The sequence below is a fragment of the Acipenser ruthenus genome, chromosome 3 (assembly GCF_902713425.1).
Source record: "Acipenser ruthenus chromosome 3, fAciRut3.2 maternal haplotype, whole genome shotgun sequence".
NCBI classification, from domain to species: Eukaryota; Metazoa; Chordata; class Actinopteri; order Acipenseriformes; family Acipenseridae; genus Acipenser; species Acipenser ruthenus.
This window is the reverse complement of record NC_081191.1, coordinates 55,569,204-55,590,487: the sequence shown is the minus strand read 5'-3', so window position 1 is coordinate 55,590,487 and position 21,284 is coordinate 55,569,204. Positions and strand designations below refer to the sequence as shown.

Below are 21,284 nucleotides of genomic sequence, written 5' to 3'. Positions count from 1 at the left end.
AACAATGCAATGCTTCCAATTGTCCAGGCACGCACAATGACAGAGAAACAGAGTAAATATTATCATCAACAAAAATAATGATTGGTTCGCTCTACTCAATGCATTGCTTTGCTCTGAAATACTATTGAAAGCATATTTCTCATTGTCGGTATCTTGCTAGTCACTCAGAGTGACACTTGTGGTTAAAGTTAGGTTATATTCCAGTGGTATTGTCACGACTTAGAGATACAAGGCATTGGGGCTTGCTAATTTCTTAAAAAATGTGTTTACATCGTCAAGACAGAAACCAGTAACAGTGACGTTTTAATCACCATTTTAGCATTTGGAGCATCTTTCTTTTCTAGTATGTTTTGGTATTCATTTTCTGTTAAATCAAAGAATAGCCACTATTGCCCGGTGGTGTAAGGATGTCAGAGCAATAGTTCAATCTATTTTTGCTCCGATGATGAGGTTTTAACCAATCACAGGCCACGATTTCCAACCAGATGTTGGCTCTTTTGAGCACATATATATTGCTGCAGTACCCCTAGGGCGTTAGGATATGGGTTTGGCTCAGGATTACCTGATTAAGGAAATTGGCAATTAGCCAGGTAATTATTGGCACAGGTGCCAATGATTACCTGGTTAAGAACAGGTATATAAACTGTTCAACTGAGCAGGTGGGGGTGGGTGTTCAGAAGGAGGTTAACAGGTTTGTGTGAAGGTAAAAGGATTGTGTGTAACAAGACCTAAAAGAAAGGTATTGTGTTTTGTTGAACCAGTAAACAGCTTAGCCGTCCGGGCTCTTATTGTATTACTTGTATTGTAACGCTTGAAATGTTTTTGCTTACGATTGTAAGTCGCCCTGGATAAGGGCGTCTGCTAAGAAATAAATAATAATAATAATAATAATTATAGTTTAAGGTTTTTAAAAAAAAAAAAAAAAATTTAGGATAATACTCAAAAAACTGGGTTAGTTTTTTTTTTAAATTTTGTTTGTGTTCTTAAAGGGCCAGTGGCCCAACTGTCTTTGAGTTGATAAAAGTGCGCAACAGCACTCCAACTACAGTTCTGGGTAAGTGCTATTCCTACCGTTGTCTGCCTTGACCACCAGTCACGCTGCTACAATATATATGTACGGTATAAACCACGACAAGCCATGCGGTTCCCACGATATATACCACGTCTGGGGTGGTGATAAAGCCTGAGGCATAAGCCAAGGGCCTTTACCAATCCCAGAAGTGGTGTATATCATCAGAACCGCATGGCCCGAAGTGGTTTATACCGCTTCTAACACAGCTACCTGTCATTTGGGGGGATGAAAAATAATTAATAATTAAAACACATTTTAAATTAAGACAAAACCAAAATTGTGTATACATCCGCAGTGTAATAGTCCCAAATTTAATTTAATGTTCGCTTATTTAAAATAAATTGCTCATGTCTGTTTATTGTGAATTTCTGCATTAAAAGTGGCATCTCACTAGAAACTACAGGACTGAACGCACGCTGATAGTGGGCAGAGTTTAAAATGACACAGAGGAAGTAAAGGGAAAAGCTGCCGTGGATGCTGAAGCTGTATCTTCAGGTGTTTGTGTACTCGTTATATACAGGGCACACATATTCAAGTCTCATCCTTTTTTCATCCTTTCGGATCTCAAAAGATGTTTTTGTTAGTTGTCGGACACCCTCTTATCCAAGTTGTGCCAGATTAAGTTGAAGATCAAACCAGACTTTACGCACCAATCCAACCGCGGTGTCAGGGGACAGTGCCTCAGTTTCCCACAGACGCTTCAAACCCAGGCCGGTAATTTGGGGGGTGGTGTCTGGCCTTGTCTTTAGCTCCTTTTCTAAAAGTTTTCATGACTGACAGGAATACATTCTTGTTGGTTTTAAACTTGCTGTCAGCAGAGATGTTAAAACGTCTATTGTTAAAACATCTATTTAGTCCAGCTCAGCGTTATAAAACTGGACGCTGAATACTGGTCCCCAGTTGAACTTCTTGCACTGTCATAAAATTCCCTTATGTCGTTGAGATTTTTTTTTTACTTATTTCTTTAAAATGAATGTCCCTATTTTTTTCTTTAAACCAGTCTTTAAGTACATTAACAGCCCATGCTGTAGTTTTTTTTTATTGTGTTTTCTTCTATTTCATTTACCTGTTCCTCATCTACTGTTATGTGTTACTCTTGACAGTTGCTGGGGCACTTATTTTATTTGTATTTTTTTTTTCAGGTGGACTGCTGTCTTCACTCAAAGTTGGTTTTGTACCAGTTATCTGGAGTTTCATTCAACAGTGACGTTTTAATCACCATTTTAGTGTTTGGAGCATCTTTCTTTTGTAGCCTGTTATAATTCATTCTATGTTAAGTCACAGAATCGCTCTTCAGCAGTTCCTTTGAAAAGGGGTGGGACTGACAGTCATGAGAGAGAGACTATTGCCCCGTGGTGTAAAGATGTCAGGGCAATAGTTCAATCTATTTTTGTTTCTATGTTGAGGTTTTAACCAATCACAGGCCAAAATTTCCAACCATTGAGTCATTCATATATCTATATATATATAAACATCATATATATTATTGATATATAGTTCTCAAGAACAATGTAGAGTTGCTATTCTTATTTTGTCAGACAAGGGCCATTCAACATATCAAAACGGAGCCCTCTTTGCAGTCTCTGTATGGGTTACATTGCTTATTTGTTCTGGCAGAGAGCAGTAGTTGAAAATAAATTGATTGTCGTCTCTGTGAGTTGAGACACACAGTGAATATTAACAGCTCTATGTCTGCTGAGGATGATGTGACATAGCTACCTGATTACACTGCAGTGTTTCTAGATTACGCCTGAATGCCTAAAATGCCACCTCTGCGGCTGAGGCTGCCACTGTTCTTCAGCTCTGGAAGAGTACAAGTTTTATCTGAATATATGTTTACATACTGAAAACTTGTTTTATTTTTATTTTTTATAGGTAGCAGAAAATACCGTTTATATTGTTTTATTCTGTGCCTGTACTGTTTTAGTCATGTGACTACCATGACTTCAGCAACTACGAAGTCATGCAGGCACATCAAGGAACTAATCACTTGTCATAACAAGCTATTGATATTGAGGAATTTCCTGTCACCGTGGTTTCCTCCCACATGACGCTTCCTTAACTTCTTGTGTTAGAGGTATTAGAACATGCATGAGTTTTGTACTAGAAACCTGTAGCACTGTGTCACAATAATATGGCTTCAGCTAAGTGTAAAAACAAAAGTCTGAAAACACAAAGATCTAAAGAAAGACAGGAAGGATCAATAGAAATACAAAAAGATGACATTCTAACAGATAAAAAAAGAGAGGATGTTAAAGAAAGGGAATGTTAAACTGGGAATGTAAGAAACATTGCTGCTAAAGTGTTTGAACTGCCTTTATTCAATTGTAAAATCACAGGATTCAAATCAATTAGACTGACATGCTGCCAAACTGTGTATATCATTCACTGCTCCAAATGTATTATGCAATACATTGAAGTAACAGGAAAATCCATTTCCACCAGATTTTCTCAGCCTCGGATATAACTCAAGAACTACAGTAGTCTTGTTTAATTTTTCACAGCATGATTACTCATGCAACTATTTCAGTATTCTGCCCAGCAAAGACAACAATTCCTTTGAAAAGGGAACTTTAGCGGTTCCATCCCCAGTAGCGCACATGCATGAGAACAGTTTTAGTAGGTTAACACATACAGCGCATCTACACTGGTTTCTAGGTATTTTTTTGTTTTCATTTCCTTTAACACATTACCCCTTGTTTTTACTGGAACAACAGAATTTGCATTACAAGAAATGTCTCGGATCACTTTGCTATTTATAGAAGCTTGAAATGTCATTATATTTCTTTTTAAAAAACAGAATATATTCATAAGCAAGATGGCTTTTGAAGTGCAAAGCAGATTCCAGACCTTTGTCTTTCATCTACTAATTGTGTGCATGGACTGACAAAAGGATCCAACACTGGGGATCTTATCTCTATCAGCTCACGGACTGGCAGGCACACTTCAAACCACAGTCAGTTCAGATGTGTAAATTAAAAAACAAGGGCTGCATGTTTAAAGTGCAAAAAACATGCAACAATATTCTCCAACTTGGATATTAGGAGGATTGGGGTTATTTAATGCTAATTCTATGTGGTCATGTCACTGCTGGGTTTTATCTGCATAGAGAAAAGGGACCAAGATTTGTTGGAGTAACTGAGCATCTATGCAACATTTCAACAGGAATAAACCGTCATTTACGTTACTTTCCACATAATGTTAGCATCCTGGATTTAGCATAATTTTTATATTTCTAGAACTCTGACAGGTAATGGGTGTAGCCTGTGACTAAGTCTATCACATAGTTTTTTTAAAATGCCCTCACAAACAAAAACAATTCAGTTTCTAATACTAATAATACAGTCACCACGGCTTAGAACGGGTGCGTTTGTGTTTATGTGATTCACCTGCAGTAAGCGATGGACGGTATAAACTCCCACACAATAACCTGACATTCAAAATGTCCCCCAATCACCAGTACAGTAATCAAAACAAGCAAGCGTGTATGCGGTTCAATCTTTATTAAGACACTCATTACACTAATAATAATAATAATAATAAACTATGAATGTAATAAAATGTGCAGAAATGTACAGTACAGGTAGGCTACATTACTGCACATTATTTCCAGCAAAGAACTCTGCATCTGGATGGTCTGTTTTTGCAAGTATGGATGGCAAACTTTGTCAGCGTTTTCTAAAAAATCCCAATTCGGCTTTATATCCAAATGCTGCTCCATAGCACGCTGTTGCAGTTAGTGCTGTTTTTTCAAACTGTAAACACGACAGTTTGACAAATAGCCAAGGTACAGTACAGAGGTAATCATTCAGTAATGACGTGCAAACAGCTGATTGATCGATCTGTTAAGCTTTTACTACAGTAAAGTGCTGCCTTTTGTATTGAAATCTATGTGAATGACAAGGTAACGAGGTGAAAACAGCTGACTGGTAGATTAGTAAGAGTGATTACTACAGTAAAAACCAGTGTGTTTGTTATTTAAATCTATGTGAATGGCACATAATGAGATCCAAACAGCAGAGTTTGCACGAAATATACAGCGTGCTCTAACACGGTTTATAAAATGGCTTGGATAAATTAAGTGCTGTGATTGGCTTAACAAGATCACATGACTGTATGGTAACCATCAAAAATTATACCACGGTTATCGTTGTACCTCGGTATAATGAAATTTTTTTGTAATCTGTTTTTAAATGGATATTTAAAGAAATACACTCAAGTCAAGTAATTTTTTAACAAGAAAAATAACTTTAAAGTTTTAAAACAAATACAACACACTGGTACTACAGTTTTATCAGACTCTACCTAACTGGAAGTAGTGTTCACTCCAGCTCACACAGGCTCACCTAAATAATGCTGCTTTTTTATTTCAAATTACTGTGGAGAAACACCAAAATATTAACATTTTCTGGGCTCAGTCTGGAACAATAGGGGGTAAGGATGTGACCACTGCAAATGAATACCCTCTTCATCTTTATCAGTTTGAACGGCATCCTATTAGTTAAGAGAACCAAAGTGTTACCTAGCAATAGCCAATCAAGTGTGTTTTAAGACATGCAGTGCCCGCCCACTGATCTCTCAGCAGAGTATCTTAATGATGAGAAGACAGCGCCTGCAATATTTTTTATTTTTTTGGACTGCATATTAACAGCAACGAACACAAAAGAAAGAAGAAAAGTTAAGGTGGTTATGACACCGGTTTCAAAGTTAAGTGGCATCTAGGGGACTTTTTTTTTTTTTTTTAAATGGGAATAATTGTATTAATTTTTGAATACATAAAACCAAAATCCCTACAACACTATCAACTCAAGGAGATGGCAACATATTTACAGTACCGTTTAAAATAAAAATAGAAATGCCTGTAGCATCTTAGACTTAGTTATATAGTAGTAAATCTAGACTTTTTGAGTCTCTGCATTGGTGTGTGCTTACTGCGTTTCTGTTGACCGATACAATAGCTACTGTTACTTCTTTGGTTTGGTAAATTAATAGGAAGGCAGTGATGAAAAGTTACAGTGCCTTGTTCTTGCTGATATTTTCAATTATTTGTGTTTAATTTACTGACAAATCACATTTGCTAGCGATCATTGTTTAGTAGGACGGTTTATATTAAATATGACATCACTTATTTAATAGCCTACTCGGATAATTTCATGCATGGCAGTTTTCAGAACTTGAGATGTCTGCGTTCATTAGTTAGTTCTAATGAACATATCACCTTAAACCGTGTGAACATGGTAATCATGGTATAGAAAAATGGTTGCAGTTTATACCGCGGTTTACCATAAAACCAGTATACTGTGACACCCCTATTACCTATAGATAACTGACCTTGTCTTTAGTAATGTGCCCAGGTCAACTAACTGTCACTACAGTCTTTGATGAAGGTAGTAATGACCGCTGCTCAGTCATTAAACAACCTTGGACACAACAGCACCAGTTTCTAACTTAAATTTTTTAATTCTGAATCAAAAACATCCGAGGACTAAATACTGTGCAGTGTTTTTTAAATCTAATGCACTATTAGAAGGATTTAATTTAGGTTTTTTGGAACACGCAGCAAACTAAAAGAGGATATACGTTATACAAATTAAAAGGTCCAGTTGCGTTAAGAGGATTGCCTGGTAAAGATTTCTGTTAGCAAGATGTGCTTGAACTCTAAGCAACATTTTTGTGTGTTTATCTGTATGATTTTGGTGTAATCTATTATTGAGAATGGGCACATATCACTCCAGATTAATTTAAACTCTTTGAATACGAAATGTTGATTCAATGCTCATGTTTACATTTTTTTGCATTGAATTGGCAATAACCACATTTTTGTTCAGGTTTCTACTGTAATAAAAATAGGAGAGGGGGCTAATTTGCCACAGTTGTGTCTTGTTTAGCCACTTTTACATTGTAACATCTTTACAGAGCTGATCTTTTTTGTATATATGTTTATGTCTAGAGCCTTTATGCCAAATTGTACGTGTACAACATTTATTTTAAATTAAGAAGTACTAGTGTTGCAGCCTGCCTATGCATCCCTGATCCTCTGCTTACAGGTTCACTTTCTCCATTCAACACCAATAAGATTCAGACGGCTCACAGCTTGTTCCAGTTCAATAGCTTTGTTTTCTTTATTTCAACATAATACACACTTTTACTTACTTTTGTATTAACTTGTCTAAAACTTAAATTAATAACATCCATCCCATTACACACTTCTTCTCTAACCAAGCTAACACACACAGCCAACTCTCACAGTAACTCAAGTGATGCTTCTTAAAGCAACAGTGCTCAATCTCTATCTAGGTAAGTGATTAGAATAGAAATACCAAGTATATTTCTGTACTTCAAAGTAGAACAAGAACATTTGCTGTTCAGTTGTTTATTTCTCAGATTTTGTTTCAGAATCGAAATGGCACAAACCTAAAAAAATCCTTGTAGTTGGAACCGAGATACTGTACACAGAATTATGTGACTAAGAGAGAAGTGAAACCCAGGCATGCCAGTTCTTTTCTCTGTCCATTAAATTGCACTGCCAGGTTCAATCCTTACTTGGCGAAACAGAACACGTACAGTGGATCACCAAGGGACTTGGACTCCCACATGCAGAACTATTACTCCTTAATACATTTTAGATTTGGAGGGATTTTAAAGGGTGCTTAACTAAATTAAGTATGACAACTACGTACAGCCGCAAGGACAACAATATATGCAAAACATCATCTTCTTTTGCTCTCAGAAAGCCATATCTGCAGTTCTGTTTGTCGTGGAAACTGTAGCTGCACAAATTGTGTTATGCATATTGTAACAGGGCGAGGTGCCCTGTACATTGTTTTGTTTATTTTATTTTAGAGCGGGGTCCCCCTCCGCCCCTGTGTTTATTTTGTATTGTTTATTTATTTTTATTGTATTATATTTATGACGGCGAAGCGCCGGTTGTTTTGTATTTTAAATGACGGAGTTTATTATTTAGTAGCGTGGATGGGAAGCCCCATCCACACGGTAATTAATAAACTTGTGCAGATTGTGGCCGAGGGGTAAGAGAATAATTAATTGCAAGATAGTTAAACCCCTCGGCCACGATATAAAAAGACTGCAGCTCTCCAGCTTCGGGCTGGGAGTTCAGACGAAGAACGAGAGCAAACGAGACTTAGACATTTAAGTATACGTTACAGGAACAGTGACAGCGACTGTCCAGCCTGACCTGTATGGTTTATTTTATTTTGTGTTTACCCTTTTATTTTGCTCTTCGAGCACAAACTGTGTTTTTTTGTTCAAACCTTTTATTTATTTTTGTTATTTAATAAAAACGGCGGCCAGCCGCGTCTTACTTTGAACTGCAGTACTTGCCCTGGTGTCAGTTTATTTTCCCTTCCTGCTTCTGCCGTGACGTCACCGTTTAGTCACCCTGTCACACATATTAAAGGTCATTTCAGTAAATATTACATCCCTGTACCTTGCTCGACATGGTCAATAAGGTCACAGAACACATATACAAGGAATTGTTGTACATTTATAAATACTAAGACTCTTCATTCAATTACAAAGGTTTAACTAAAAGTCTCTCTCAAAAAATGAATACATCAAGAAAGTCAAAAATATACATTTTACTAAGTTTCTTTTAGTATTTCTAAGCATACATGTTAATGAATTATTCAATACTGGCTCCTCAGCAGGTTTGTGTTGCCAGGCCTAGAGATGTTGGGTCCTCAGCTGAATTGAAATTTGGATACTGAAAAGGCTAAAGAATTCAACACAGGAAGCCAGTTAACTGATCTCAGACTTGGGACGTACCTACTGTATATCATTTATATATTACTTATTTCTGTACAAGATACTGAGGGGTATATTTTAAAAGTGCTTGCTGATTGTCCCAGTTAATTGCATTTTGTTTAAAACTAACAAAAGTCATCCATATTGATATTCATAAAATTATCTGTGCCCTATAAAGGCCCTTGGTAGCTGTTGAAAACATTGTCTAATGAAATTTACCTGCAGCAATACAGAGGTGCATGTAAGCATGCGGAACAGGCCAAGGAAGGAGCGTTTTCAGGCAATGAAAATTTCTTACGAATTGAAGAAGTTTTGAAAAATGTACAAGAACTATATGGTCCAAAGACCAGTGTCTGTAGCATGTCTAGATTTTTAAAAATGTTTTATTATTATTTTAGAGTTTATGATTTAATAAAGAAAATAAATCTTTGAACGTAACTTTTTGCTTAGAACTAGTCCATTCCAGACACCCACCTACTCTCAACTACATACAAAGTGTAAAAGGTTGTCAGGATGTTATTGAAAAGCAATTACAGATATGTTATTTAAACAGTTATAGCAACACATGGGGACGTGTAACATTATATTTCAGAACCTGCTACTTAATCTTCTATTCTATTTTTGCAAAAAAGAAAAAAAAAACATCTTGCACTTTTTATTCTTTAAAATATTTAAGTTCTTCAGTCAAATCCATTTTCTTTATGGATTAACGCTAGAAACATTATAATTGGTCCCCATTTTCTTGTATCTTTTTTTTTTTTTGCTTTATTTCTTCAGGATATGCATAGATATAATATTTATGCATACATTTCTGTTGCTTCCCAGAAGCTAATCACTTCATGTGCTGTATATCAATTTTGGCCCAATAGTCTAGTTCCAACCAGACCATGCGACCTATAGAACGAAAGGTTCATAGTACTGTTTTTGGGTCTGTAGCATTGTATTTGAAAACATCTGTTTATTCTAAGTTAAATATAAATATATTTTTCTCAATGAAAAAGAAGTAGACTTCTGTATCATGTTACGCTTTTAGTCAGACTGTGAAAACAGCTTCCTAAGGGATTCCTTGATAGTCTGAAGTTATTTGATACAATAAACAGATAAATATCCTATGCATTTATTTTTTCCCTGACAAGTTTATGCTCCAAATGGTACGACATGGCACAAAAGGAGAATGCACAAGCCCTAGAAATACGTTGTTTCATTATTTTCCTAATAGAGAATGCTGTTAAGATTCCTATCAAAGCCACTATATTATACAGAATATGGAAAGATAATATTTACAGGGTTACAAACTAATGCTCTTTTAAAACTGATGAAGACTAGTTGATGTCACGTTCACAGGCTTGCGTTTAATACAGGAAAAAGTGTAGCAGTGGTGAACAAACATTCATAATGCTTACAAAACAGTCCCTCAGAACTGAAACCTCCCTTCATCTCCCCTTGTCATGCCAAACTTTGCATTATTTTGAGATATTCGAATGCATCAGCGTTTCATGGAAATATGTCAGTGTGATTAATTACGCTATTCATTTATTCACTGTCGTGGTTTAACTGAACTTTCGGTATAAATAAAATGTACTTTTTAGACATCAAAACAGTATAAAAATGGCCATTTCTTCACATTACGTTTCATTTTTCAATTATGTATCTGGTTTTTGACAAAGCCCAATTGCATGAACACAACAACTTATTTGCTAGGTCGATCTTTAATCAGTGTAAAATATTAAAGTGTTTTAAACTATATACATTTAAAGGGATGATTGCTTAACTATGTCTTATTACTAACATATTCATATTACAAGATTTAGTGTAAAATATTAGAACAACAATTTCATATGGTCCGTTTCAAAGAAATGTAATGTGAGAAAATGCCTATTCACTTGAGATAGTTTGTGTTATGATGTTTTTATACGGTTTTGATGTCTAAAAAGTATATTTAGTTTATAATGCTGAACGTTTACATTTAAACCATGACACCACAAAAGAAAACAAAAAAAGACGATGATTCGCAAGCACAAGTTATATGACAGAGAAAAGAGGCAGCACACCTTTCAAGTAACCTGGCTTTCACAATTTGACTGGCTGCAGTAAGTCTACACCTTCAGAAAATAAGATTTATGCTCTTGTAAAGCATGCACAGCCGTATTCAGATTTTGAATGTATGTGTGACCTTGATGAGGCAAAAGGATTAAATGTGGGGAAAACCTATAGAAATACTAAACAGGCACTGGAGTGTATACACGCTATTGCGAGGACCCAGCGTCCAGCCCAGTTAACCAGAATGGCAACTGCTAAGTATTTGTCGGGTATCTCAGACGGTTCTACAGATAGTTCCATTACTGAGGCAGTGATATGCTACGTGAAGTATGCTGTCAACGGTGTTGTCCGCACAGACGGAATGTGAGGGAAGGCAGATACAGAAACCCAATCAATGAATCTGGGAGTGAACATTAATGTTTATTGTATCTGTTTTGTTTTAATACAAATCGAAAAATATCTACATTTATAAGTGTTAATTTTTTTAGCTGTTGTTGATTCAGACTCAGGAACTTCACATATGGACTAGTAAGTTTACATAAGGACTAGCAAGTTTACATAAGGACTAGCAAGTTTCAAAAGGTACTCACTTAGGACTAGTACCACAAATTTGTTAGTTTCAAACCCTGTATGTATGTATGTATTTTTTTTTTCACATCCTGCAACTGCTTAGATATACAATCTTGATGTCACACAAAAAAATAAATATTTAGTAATTTAGTTCTTGTGAATGCAATTCTTAATAGCCAACTTTTCCCAGAACTACATCCTGTCAGCTCTTAAAGGATCCCAAAGAATCAGCAGCGACATGGCTTGTCAACTCATTCCATACGCCCATGTATGTGTGAAAAACTACCTCCTATATTCTATCCTAAATATCTCCACTCAGCTTCCAAATGTGTGCTATGGACCTGGGACCATATGCATAAAACTTACCATCTGATTTATCATGGCAGTAATTGCATTTAACTTGACAATTTTATCCAGCGATTCACACAGTACGTGAAATTTACTGTAACAAAGAAAAGTCATGATCTCAAACAGACTTTTTTGCTTATTACTCAGGGGGCCAAGGGTCTGTTTTGGGGGTCCGGGGTGCTAGCCATGCTGTCAAAGGTTGGCCCCTTTTTTCTTATTTATAGACCTTCTATAAAATGTCCAGGTTGGCCAAGCCTCTGGGAAATTCGCAGGGGGCACAGGAAACCACTATATATACTGGGACATTTATTATTATTATTAGGTGTAGAAACCTACATTTTGGTAGAAAAAAGCAACAATAGTCAATACAAATATGGAAAGTATTGGACATAAATCTCGTTCGGGCTGAAGAAAATAACATACACTTTGTTATTTTTTTAATTAAATTTAAACAAGGTCCACATAACATTATTTTTTAAATTACTTTATTGTCATGTTTATATCCTTTTACAGGACTCTTTCCCAGACTGTGCACTTCAAAATCAAAATCATCAGGATATCATAATTACTCATCGAGTTACACCCTGATTTACTACACCAGCTCTTTAATGCGAAATAACCCTGTGGGAGGCTCCGCAGGAGTGGTGTGGAAGTACAAACAGACTACATTATCATTTTTTAAAGAATACTATTTCAGTGTCTGGACACAAATCAGTAATTTTGCATTCTGTTTATTCTCGACTTCCTGTACATCTCACTTTATAGTTAAAGGTCTCATATTACAACAGTTGATGAGGAGGGACTTGACTGTGACAGATGTGCCTTTCCCTGCTGTACTTTCCGTCTCTCACATTTTCTGCCAGTGATGTCATATCAGGTACCTGATAAAGATGACAAGCCACAGAGCATCTCTATTATATGGAAGGCCATGCAGGTCAAAAACACATTATTTGGTATGCGTTCAAATACTTAGTACACATATTAATTTGGACCAAAATACAAAATACATTAAAAAACAATGCGTTCTAAATAAATGTAAATTAACTACACATTTTCTACAAGTGGCTGGTCATTTTACAGTAGTACCTACATGGGCCGGTCATTTTACAGTAGTACCTACGTAGGGGCTGGTCATTTTACAGACATGCAGTGTAATTACAAGAGTAGCCAATCACCTTTGGAATAACATTTATTCAATATGCTATAAAAAAAATCAAGAATAAGGAAAATTGCAAATCATGGCAGCGAGAGATTTTCTTCTACGGTGCAAATATAGATTTGGTGAGTGCTGCTGACTTCTTGAGACAGACAGTGTTGACCATGACACGGTTCAGTTTGTATTAACAACGTACACAATCTTTTTATTTTTTTATTTTCTAATTATCTTTATTTCAGTTTTACACTAAAATATTGAGTTACTATACCTAATATTAGATTCAATGTCTGATCTTTCAACACATGTTTAAAATGACACTAGTTACAGTGGGGTTAGCACTGAATTAAAGCGATTTCTAAGGCTTGTCTCGGATGGTCCAGGTCTATCCATCTTTCACTAGACTTTACCTAATGCCAAGTCCATATACCAGCATGAATTGGGCGGGAATAACAGATGTAAGGCGACTTTTAATTGCATAATTACACATACCATTTTCTTTAAATTCATTGGTTCTCATTTTATTTTCAGCAATCTGATTGGCCAAATTAGTACGCATAATAATTAGAATTACAACATGTACTAAAGTCAAATAAGAAGGTATACTAAATAATGCATTTTTGACCCGGATTGCCTTCCATATTATTACAGCCTCATGCATTTGTCAAATATTATTCCTTAAAGAATGAAAGGTACAGTATGCTGCCATATATATTTATTAAGTAACCTTTTTTCTGTGTTAACCATATAACTAGAAATCTAAGAGTCACAGTCAACACTTTTTGACTACAAAAGAATGATGACCACAGGTAAAGCCTAAACTTCCTCATTGGAGGATCATCATCATCATCATCATAATAGCATTAGTAATCGTTTAATAGTTTGAATCGTCCTGACATACCTGTAGCCCTACTCAAACACATTCTGGAAGGCACACAAACAACTGGAATGCTGAGCTCTAGCACATTTTGCAGAACAAGACACAACCATCACCACACAGTTACACAACAGGCTCAAAACCTGGTTATGGCAGCATATGGTGGAGGAGACTTTGAAGATCTTGCAAGTCTGTTACCAAACATGTTCGTTAACAAATCAGTGGACTTAAAAGTGCCTGCTACCAGCTGAGGATGCTTTCATCAATCACATGAAATGAGCTGCTGTAGCCGTGATTATAATGAAGTCTGCTCACATCCCTGAACATAATATAATACCACTGGAGGACTATAGATGGGTAATTGAAGAGTCTGGATTAATTCAGGTTTTTGTAAGCATGTTTTTCTTTTTTTTTTTTTTTTTAAATAATCACGTTTTAAATAATGACACTAATCATTAGTACACTTTGTTTAACTTGTACAACAATTTACAACATTACTCATTTTTTTTAACATTTAATATCTTGACTTGCAGTATCTCTTTGTACATTTCTGCTAGGTGCAGTATTACTGCACATATTACTGGCTCTAACCATGATACATGCATGGCAGATGTGGCAATGTGATTAATATTAATATTAATATTATAAGCTACTATCTTATTTCATTTGCTACTGTATAGAGTTGCACTCATAAGTGGAAATGTGCCCGTACTTTGTTAGTCTTTGTTGTTGCTTTTTGACTCAAAATAGATTAAATGTATAACTTCCCCCATTGACCATTCAGGTTTAAGGATGAGACCCTGTTGATGGATCAGTATAATCTAAAGCCCCTTTCCCACTGGCATGCTCTACCTGTGTCAGACCCTACCCAGGTTGCAACCCGGTGTTGGCTACGAGATTTCACACTGCTTTTTGAAGAAGCAGGGTCAACCTGGATGACAGAAGCATGTAAATGCATGTACGCAATGCCACGGAAGCAGCTTGTTATAGACACTGCCATCCAAGCATCTCTGGATTGAATTGTTGGCCCAAATGTTGATTGGAGCAAATGTTTCTTCATCCTTGCTGCAAACTGGCTCATGGTGTGTCTCAATCAACAAAGATAAGGCTAAACAGAAACATTGCTTACAAAACTGAAACCTTCACGCAAGTGCAGCTGTTTGTTACTTCGTCTGCTTACGAAGGCCCATCATGCATTTTTTTTCGCTCGACCCAGGTATGTGATTTCACACTATGTAGGATTGTGACACGGGTAGCCAGAACCCAGGTAGGAGCATCAGTGTGAAAGGGCTTAACAGACATGGCAGAGTGGAAGGGAGAATGAAGGTGGCACAGGAGCTGAATTGGCAGGGTTACATTGAACATTTTTAGAAGTGTTTTCTATCTATGCTAATTATGATTATGTCTTTTGTTTAATTGATTTATTTTTTTTTATAATCTGCAAATACAACTACGGATACTTTTTTGGGTCAATTTATTCCAAATTAAAGTTAAACATAAATAAAAAGCGGTAGACTCCTGTATCATGTTACACTTTCACTAAGGGATTCCTTGATAAAGTCTGAAATTATTTGATACAATAAATAGATAAAACTCTGTCACAAAGACGGCCGGAGTGGGTGGCGTCAGACCAGAAGCAGGAAATAAAACAGAGAGGTGTGGTTTGGTGAAGCTGAGCGAATGCTTTCGCTCAGCATTTAATAAACAGAACAGAAAATAAAAGGTTTGAACAGACAAAACACAGGACACGGCACTTTAAGCCAAAATAAATAGACAGACAAAACGAACTAACACTTAACAAACGGTGCACGGAGACAAACAAACACGATGAGAACAAACACTTTACGTTTTTATTTCGCTTTTCTTTCTCCTTCTCTCTCTCTCCCGTTCTCCACTCTCAAACACCCAACCCCGAGTGAATGCTACGTGTCTCTATATATACTGTTGTGCTGGGATTCAATTACTAATTAATTATTCACTTGAATCCCAGCACGTGAATGAATTACGTGCAACCCCGTGCTCACATATTACATTTAACCAGCACGTGAAGTGATATGTGCCCTCCTCGTGCCTAAATACAAATCTACATTTTTAAATACACGTGAAACACAGACCCGTTTATATCCCGTGTACCAATGACTATACACCAACATTAACACACGCACGCAACATACAACACATAACACACAAAATACACACAGGGGCGGGCACTTCGTCACAATCTCCTATACATTTATATTTCCCTACCAAGTTTATGCACATTATGGTACAAAGGAGGATGAAAAGCCCAAAAAATACCTTCTTTCGTTACTATTAATTTGTCCAAAAAAAATAAAACATTTTGTTTAGTGAACCTTTAGAAAAAGGCCAGGAAGCAATTAAAAAAAAAAAAAAAATGAAATGCTTGATTGATGTTACATTGCTATGTGCAGTGGAGTCCTCAATTATTATTTAAATAATAATGGACAGCTCTCTTTCTCTCGTGGCATGAATAGCTAGCCTATATCGTGCCTACGATGCCTTCATAAGGAATGGTACTGAACCCTGCCTCCTCCACAGGAGTTAGAATCCTAGAGTTCACACTGTAGTTATACAAGTGCTCCATTTTTTGTATTTATTTTTTATAATTTGGTGCTCATCTTGTCAGTGCTTCGGACTCTCTTTTCGCAGAGCCACCTGCCACAGTTTTACCGACCTGCCACATTCATCATTTTCATTCCAAACCTTTGAGTTGCATTGTCAATTACTTCATCTTTAAAAACTGCGAGTTGCTGGGGAGTAAATGTAAGCTGATGTACCCTCTAATTAGCATCAATAACTATGTTAGAATTTATAATGTCACACTATATATAAAACAGATTGTGGTTTAAGATTTGTTGGATCACATCTAAAACCATTACCGGCCAGTACAATAACCTGTCAGTAGTTTTATGAATCCCAGTTTTTTTTTTTTTTTTTTTTTTTTACTGGCCAGAAAGTACTGTCATCTTTTATGCATATAGCCCCTGGTCTCTGGACTTACAATTTGGAAATGTAAAGTCTCCTAACCAGCAGACTTGGCTAAAATTCTGTGAATTTGCTTTATGCAAGAATAAGTGTAACTTTCCAGTGGTTCCTTATGGTGGTGCCCAACAGTGTAGCTGACTAGGTTAAACTATAAAGTTGCATATATCTGCTTTGCTAGTGGAGGCTGGTTCTTTTAGAATAGCTGACATTGCATTGGGCTCTGATCGAGGAGACCAGTGTTTGATCCACAGTTGCTGCATTTATACAATGATAAGGAAGCCTTTCCAGAGGTTCCTTCAAAAAGAGAGTCAGTGGCTCTTGTTTTGTTTACTGTGGAGGCCAGTTTGTTAAGCCATTTCAATGAAGAACTTCTAATACCTTTCTTTGTATAAATTTGAAAGGAAACAGGTTTATGACCATAAGGCAGGCACACCAGGGGTCCTGCTAAAGAGGCTTTCCATTAGTCGAACCCTAGCTGGGTCTCATACAGGGGACCATCCTTACACTCCTTGCTAAGAAATAATAATAATAATACTCCAATTTGGCATTTTAAGCCATGTTAAAATAATTATGAACAGCATTAGCTTTCAAAATATTTTAAATCTATTTTAACTGTTGTATGTTACCAATCAAAGCACACAGTAACTGTTCTTGCTTAGAAAATACAGTGGAGACCAATATAGAAACCCAATTTAAACATTTTAATGACTGAAGTACTTTGAGCAACTGAACGTAATGACATACTGTCTGTCCCCCTGGAGGGCAGCAAGCAGTTCAAACCAAGGACATCCCATTGTGATCAAAAGCAGTAACAAAAACACACACAAAACTAGAAGTCACGTTGTTTTTAGCCTCTTGCACTGTGATTTATAACATACTTCCTGCTGAACAAGATCCAGCACATTTCCTAATCTATCTGAAAGGTAATAACTAACAATAATCAAACACTTAATTATTCAAAAGTGTAGACTCTGCACAACAAACCTCTCAAATACATCTGAAACTTGCATGTGCTAATAATATAATATGTACAGTATGTGAGGCTCTAATTAAGGCACCACAGTGATTAATTGTTTGATGTCAAGACATAATAAAATATGGTACAAAACTGGCAACTACTCAATAATTGAACCCTAACTTCTTACTATTTGCATACCATTACATGAACGTATCCATGTTGTCACAGTGAGATTGACATATTTCCATGGTACAGAACTTCTTATGTCCTGGTTAAGCTTCACTCACATGGTCTCAGCCTCATTCTGGTGGAATGATGACCGCCTGGGAGCAGACTTTCTGCACAGGAAGCTTATTTTTCTGTTGATATTTGTCACTTTGACCCAGGTGAAATCCTTTTTTTCTGTCAACACAAAAACTCACTTCCTGTAATACCATACCTCAGCCTTGCATTCACACTGTCTTCTGTACATATGCAATTATGTGTGTTCAGGTTGGGCTCAATTATCTGCAATACAGGAAGTAAATGTGGAGTTGAAACCAAGAAGTTATATCACAGCTACAGTGCTGTTACAGAATAGGAGGCTGTGTGGTCCAGTGGTTAAAGAAAAAAGGGCTTGTAACCAGGAGGTCCCCGGTTCAAATCCCACCTCAGCCACTGACTCATTGTGTGACCCTGAGCAAGTCACTTAACCTCCTTGTGCTCCGTCTTTCGGGTGAGACGTAATTGTAAGTGACTCTGCAGCTGATGCATAGTTCACACACCCTAGTCTCTGTAAGTCGCCTTGGATAAAGGTGTCTGCTAAATAAACAAATAATAGATAAACAAATAATAATAATATATGGACTTCACCTGTCAAAGTGAAAAACACTTAGGAAAACCTGAAAAGATATTAAGCAAAACAATAAGGGCATAATCCTTTTTTTAAAACCCTTACTTTTTCTAATGTGGTACTCTGACAGAGAAAGGATGAATCTTGGTTATAAATCTCCCTCCCGACCTGTGAGGGCACTGTGTAAAGGGAACAGAGTGCCCTGTTCTGGATGGCCTGACAACTCATCCCCAGGGTTAGGTGGAAGTCGGCCATCTAGAAAGAGGGCTGAGCTACTGTACACCAAGTCATGACCCGGAAGGGAAGCGATGTGGCAGCCGTGGATTGGAGTAGAAACGGTTGCACTCACAAGGAGTACTGTGAATTACCGTGAGTGTTTTGTTTGTTTCATTGTGTCTAAAAATCTATTTATTTGTTATTAGACAAATAAATAGATTTTTAGACACGATGAAAGACACGATCCAGAGCTGTTGCTAAAGGCCAACACTAAACCCGGACAACACTGCACCATTGTACACAGATAAATTGTATTTCACCATAAGCACTATAGCACTCACTCTGGACCTGCGAATGTGTGTGTTCTACTGCGATTATTATTTACAAACTGTGTCTTATTTTGGGACTGCAACCTGTTGTTTTGGAAAAGTGCAATCCACATTGCTGTGTATTGACTGGGATTATTCTTTGTGGTCGCCAGACCAGGATTATAAAAACAAAACCTGTTTGGATCATTAACTTTGTTGTCAGTCTTCTGTTTCATAATCACATCACCACTACACCTGCACACTGCAAACCACTTTGCCACAGGTACCCAGCAACTTGAAACACAGTACACAAAGTGGGAGCATTTTTCCTCAGTATGAAATCACAAGATGAGAAATTTAAGATTGCAATTAAGTCATAATATAGGGCAGGCCGAACAAAAGCAATTAAATTGCCTGGCTTTTGTGTCCATTTTATTGACTTCTTGGCTATAGATAATTTGATCTTGTTTTAGTTTGGTTGCAAACTTCCTTGCTTGTATGTGCACTAGAACAATTATTTAACACTAGTTTTTGGTTTAACCTGTAACATCAGCTTCCCTTGCCAAATGACCTTGAAGAGCAACACATTGGCACTACAATAGTTTTCAGCTAAGGGACAATGGTTGCACAAGGCCAGGTACTGTACAATGATATGTGGTATTATCAGATTGGGGGGGGGGGGGGAGGGATAGTGAATTGTGGAATAATGGCATTGCTGTCAAAATTTGACAGTTTCCAGAATAAAAACTGTGGTGCCATGGAGACAGAGAGACAGAAACACTAGGGTATGCAGGACAGCATGCAGTTGTCAACCACCAATAAGGAAAATTATACTACTGCTGTTGTATCATTTACAGACCTCACCAAAAATTCTGCATAGGTTCCTGAGTAAAACTGTTTTTTTGTAAGAGCAATGACAGTATTATGAATGGCTTGATCAACACATTTGCCTCATTAGTTACAACTTACAAAGCAAACATCTCCAAGAACAAGGTAAACCACACACAGGCAAGATGTGTCTTGGGCACTTTATTAATATCTATTATAAAAGCTTCTCAGAGTTCAAGTGTAAATCAATAGAGCAAACAAAACAATTGTCAGGAGTTACCACTTGCAGAACGTCAATGGAATCTCATTTGTTGTATAAGCCTTTTGTAATACGTTTAACGTGTTGAATATTTCTGTCAGTATATAACTGTCTTCCTCTTTGCAGAACAAATAGTAGATGTTCGTTTCTAATATTTCAGACAGTTTTTCTGGCACACAAAAGTATTATTACTTCATAAAAATGATAATTACTCCATATCGCTGTTTGTATGTTGCACTGCTCAAGTCTTCTCTCGTTGACCAACAAATGAGCACTGACACAAAGCAAAAGGAGCAAACATTTGTGACTCACACCAAAATGAAATCTGATCAGAATTAAAGCTTGGCCAGTCAACATGCAGGGATTACACGGACGTTAATGGTGGCCAATAGCAGCCAACAGAAACAGTATGATAAAACTGAATGGAAGCAGCACGAACTGTGCTGAATGAAATCACATTTGAGAAATGTTGCACTAGTGGACTGTGCGAGTGGATAGATTGCATCCGTGTTGGATGAAAAGCAGATTAAATAAGTCCTGGTACCCAGTACCGACCTCAAAATAAATAACGGTACAGAGTACCGGCAGAATTTCACCCCTGACCTTTATGTACCATCTGAAGATTAGAACACAATCAGCTAAAGTGACTTGCTCACGGTCACACCCACAATGGGTGCGTTAAGTAAGTGAATGGCTCAGAGCGGCTCAGTAAAAGAATCAACTTAACGACTTGCTCAGTTCCGCTCCCGCTGAGCCGCTCAGAGCGCTCCTGAGCATTTTTCATCAGTGATCAGAGTGAGCGGACGGAATGGCCACCTGCAGGAAACAAGTGGAGATGACAGGCAGGATTGACAAATACATTTGTCAAGAACGATGAACTGGTTTTGACTTATGAAGTTATGTATTAATTGGCTAAATAAGATGGTAAAGATTGTTGTTTTCGAATTTGTATCATTTAATTTCATTTTTTTAAATGTTTATAGTTATTAATGTATTATTATTAGGCTTGTAGTATTAATATTATTCATAATTCTCATTATTAACGTTGGTATT

General features: G+C 36.8%; 1 protein-coding gene across 2 annotated transcripts in view; it reads right to left on the bottom strand.

The window, feature by feature from the left end:
• Window positions 1–21,284, bottom strand: part of LOC117435366 (phosphatase and actin regulator 1-like) — a 254,805-nt gene that overhangs the window by 221,952 nt on the left and 11,569 nt on the right. The window contains exon 2 of one of the 2 annotated variants that reach the window (XM_059014049.1): window positions 8,395–8,471. The exons of the other annotated variant lie outside the window; for it this stretch is intronic. The gene's annotated coding sequence lies outside the window, so the exon portion shown is untranslated. The remainder of the gene's footprint in view (window positions 1–8,394; window positions 8,472–21,284) is intronic. 2 annotated transcript variants of the gene reach the window in all.